We start from the raw sequence: 3,995 nt of genomic DNA on the forward strand, positions 1-3,995 counted from the left end.
GCATGACGGCCATCATGAGGCAATATACCTTATGCAAATCAGCGCCCCCGCCCCGGCCCGGCCCTTAGCTCCTGCTCTTGGGGCGGACTTTGCCCGCTGCCGACGGGAGGCCCCGGAGGAGCGGCGGGGGCACAACGGGACGGCAGCGGGGACCCCAGCGCTGCAGCCCCGGCTGCCGTCGGGGGGGGGGGGGGGGCGGTGCTCGGTGAGCGCCTACCGGACCGCAGCGCCGGGATGGGGATGGGGATGGGGATGGGCAAAGCCCGTCCTGCGCCGCTCCTGAGCTCAAGCCCGGGGCCGTTGAGCTGCGCCCTGCACTGAAACGGGACCAAGCTGAGAAACCCCAACCCCGGCACCCCCCCAGCAGGGTCCTGCTGGCCAAGCCCTGGCACAGAGCGGGTACAGGCCCCGGGAGAACCCCCCGATGGGGGTCTTGGCACCCACTGCAGGGCAGTTTTGGGCCAGGCTCAGCACAGGTTCACCAGGAGCTGGATGTGCACAGCACAGAGGGACCCTCAGCAAGGCAGGCACAGGGGTGCTCAGGGGACACGGAGTCCCCGTTGAACCTTGGCAGCCACCAGGGGCGGGAGCAAGGAGCAGGTCTGGAGGTGGGCAGAAGAGAGCCAAGCCAGGCCCTGGGATCTGAACAAAACCCTTGTGACTGCACCGAGTCCCAAAGATCAACACATTCACTTCCATCAAAGCAGGGACGGACGCAGGAGCCACCAGCACAAACAGAGCACACACACAGGGACCTGCAGGGGAAGGCAGGGCCAATGCCCAAAACCTCTGGTCATGACCCCTCCCAAAGCACTTTCGGTTTGCAGCCCAGTTCCCTGCTGCTTTTGGCTGGTACCTGCCCATTCTCTTTACACCCTGCACTTCCAGGCTGGATTCAGACTTTCACAGGGTACCTACAGCTGAACACACACTGCAGCGGGATGAAACCATCCCTGCAGTGCAGGAGCAGCCCAGGGCAGGGATGGGAGCACTGTCAAATCCCCCTTCCCGTTGGGAGACAGAGCCACAGCCGATGGGAGGGCTGCGGGTCAAGGGCATCCCAAAGGGAGCGGGTTTGTGGATGAGCACGCAATGGCTGTGCAGGGTTTGATGGGCACACATAGACTGAGCACAACCTATAGAAGAGAGGACCAAACCCCCCCCAAAAACCTCCTGGACCCCAGCCTGGACGTGCATCATCCCCAGCTCTGCTCCCACGTGCCCAGGGCTGCATTACCAGAGGGGTGCTCTCCTCCTTTACACCACAATGAGTCTCTGATCACCCCAAAGAGAGCCCAAACCTCGGGGACGGGGGCCATACAGAGCCACCACCGCCCCTGAGCACCAACCCACTGCGATCAGGACTTGGGGTTACACCCTCTGTGCCCCCCACCACTGCTCCAGTCACGGCGCTGAGTGCCCAGACCCCCCCATCACGGTCTGTGCCTGCCCTCGGGTACCCCCCACCCTGGGAACAGCCTGGCTCTTGCTCCGGGAAGGTCCCGTCTCCCTTTCAAGTGGTCTGGTGAGCTTTGACTTGGTCTTTGCACAGGCTTCATGGCATCGCATGGTAATGATGTTCTGTCACGGTGGGTGACCCGGACCTTGCCCTGTTTCCACACATTCGGAGCCACCTGGCTAATGAAGTGGGTATCGTTTTCTGGTCCATCTCTCACCCCACTGCTCTTCCCCCTTCCTCCACACCCAGCTCCTCGCAGCGGTGTCAGAGCCTCGCTGGGACCGGCCCTTTCCCATCGCTGGCGGGCACAGCTCATTAACTCCACGGGGCTGGGAGCACACGGGTTCCCAGCCAGGGGAAGGCATCAGCAGGAGGGGACGGTGCTGGGAATGCAGGCGAGGGTTTGGGAAGCTGAGCACGCTCTGCTCTGTCCCACAGGACTCCAAACCCAGTCTGCAGCCAGCCCATGGGCTCATGAGCCTGGTGCTGGTCACCAGCTCTCGTGGTTGGAGGTGGCCTCGCCTCCCGCTCCCCATCGCTCGCAGCGTCAGAGAGGCACCAAATGGAACCATTAGTGCTGGAAGATCCCCCAGTCCCAGCCCTGTGCCAAAGCAGAGCCACCCAAAACAGGTCACACAGGAACACTTCCAGGTGGGTTTCAATGTCTAGGGAGAAGCCCATCCCCTCCCGACCACCACAAGGGAATAACCATCCTAATGCAACCGGTACGGCCCAGCAATCCCTCCCTGCAGCCACAACCGCCTCCATCACCCACGGAGGGTCCAGCATCACTCGCCCCACGCACGGGCAGCAGAACCCACGCTGGCACAACGGGGAAGGGGAAGCCCCGGGGCGCCGTGCCCATGGCATCGCCGCGGCCCCATCGCGGCGGCGCGGGCCTCAATCCACGCCAGGGGATTTCTGCCCCTGTGCCTCATTCCTTCCCCTGAGCTCCATTTGCCGCCTGAGCGCGCGCAGACTTCACCGCCCCTGACCCCGCGGGCAGTGGGCAAGAGCGTTCCCACCGAAGCCGGGCCATTAAATCCCCTCGCTGGCATTCCCGGTCTCCGCGGCCCCCACTCCCTCGCGGGGCGGTTGTCGCATTCCCGGCTGCCCGCGCCTCCCCCCCGGGGCTGACGTCATGTTTGGAAGCCTGCTCCCATCCCCACCTTTATTAAATATGACCCCGGGATGATCCCGCCGGGCCAAGGGAAGCTGCGGTTGCGGCAGGGATCAGACAGGAGAGGCAGAGCTGCCCGCCCCGCGCTCCCACCCCTTGCGCCCCGGGGACCCCGAGGTTTGCAGCCTCCCGACGCTGCAGGGACGACGGCACCGATCCCACTCTCACTCCGGTTCGGGATGGAGCTGCCCTCGCTCCTACCCTCCCGCCCCAGGGATGATGGAGCTGTGGGTCTCGCCCTGCAGAGGTTTCAGGATGGGGGATCCATTGCAGGGGATCGGTGCCCAATGTTCTCATCCTCCTGGGCATCCACCCAGCGCAGAGACCCCATCGGCACCAAAACTCCATCACCAGCCGTGCTGCGTGACCTGCTCTGGGAAGGGATGCGCCCGAGGGCTCACAGAGCGAGGCAGGGATGTAGAAATGAGTCCTCCTCCTCCACATGCCCCTGTCTCTGAGCACAGTCTCAGCCTGGGCTGCCCTGGGGAAAAGATGCTCCCAGGCTCTCAGTACTAAGCTCTTCCCTGTGAGGGTGCTGAGGCGCTGGCACAGGGTGCCCAGAGAAGCTGTGGCTGCCCCATCCCTGGCAGTGTTCAAGGCCAGGTTGGACACAGGGGCTTGGAGCAAGCTGCTCCAGTGGAAGGGGTCCCTGCCCGTGGCAGGGGTTGGAGCTGGAGGAGTTTTAAGGTCCCTTCCAACCCAAACCAGGCTGGGATTCCATGGATTCCTCCCTGCCTGGTTCCCACCATGGCCTTGCTCACCCATCACAAGCACCAACCCTTCAGCACTGGAAGGGACACAACAGGGAGCCCCCATCCCCACAGTGCCCCTCCAACCACAGCACCCACACTGGGACCCCATCACCGTGGTGCCATCCCCCAGCGCCAGGCGGGTCCTGCGCGGCACCAGACAGGGGGCGAGGAGGCAGGAGCCGGGGATGGCACCGGGGGACAGGAGCCACCCGTGGCAATGGGACAGGGCCGGGCGGGCATGAGGAGGACAGCAGCAGCGGGGCTCGCCTGACACGGCCATAATGAATGCTTCTCCCTTACCCTCTGCAAACAGCTCGGGACTCTTTGTCTGCTGATAAATGGCCCCTTTGAAGTTCTCCCTTCTCGAAAGCAAAGCAAAGAAACACTTTCATAGCCCGTCTTCACCCCCCCGGCCTTCTCCCAGACGCTGCTGCTCAGGGATGGGGGGGGCACAGGGGTGCTGTGGCCCCTCAACCGCAGGCAGGGCTGCTCAGCTTCCCCTTGGCTCTGTGGGGCTCAGCACCACCGTGGCCATGGCCCAGTGCCCTTTCGCCACCTCATCCCTACCATCAACGTGCTCCCAGCCCCTCTGGACCCCTAAAAC

Source organism: Pezoporus wallicus, unplaced genomic scaffold, assembly GCF_028554395.1.
Source record: "Pezoporus wallicus isolate ANWC-B61680 ecotype Strahan unplaced genomic scaffold, APGP_CSIRO_Pwel_v1 contig_8143, whole genome shotgun sequence".
NCBI lineage: Eukaryota > Metazoa > Chordata > Aves > Psittaciformes > Psittacidae > Pezoporus > Pezoporus wallicus.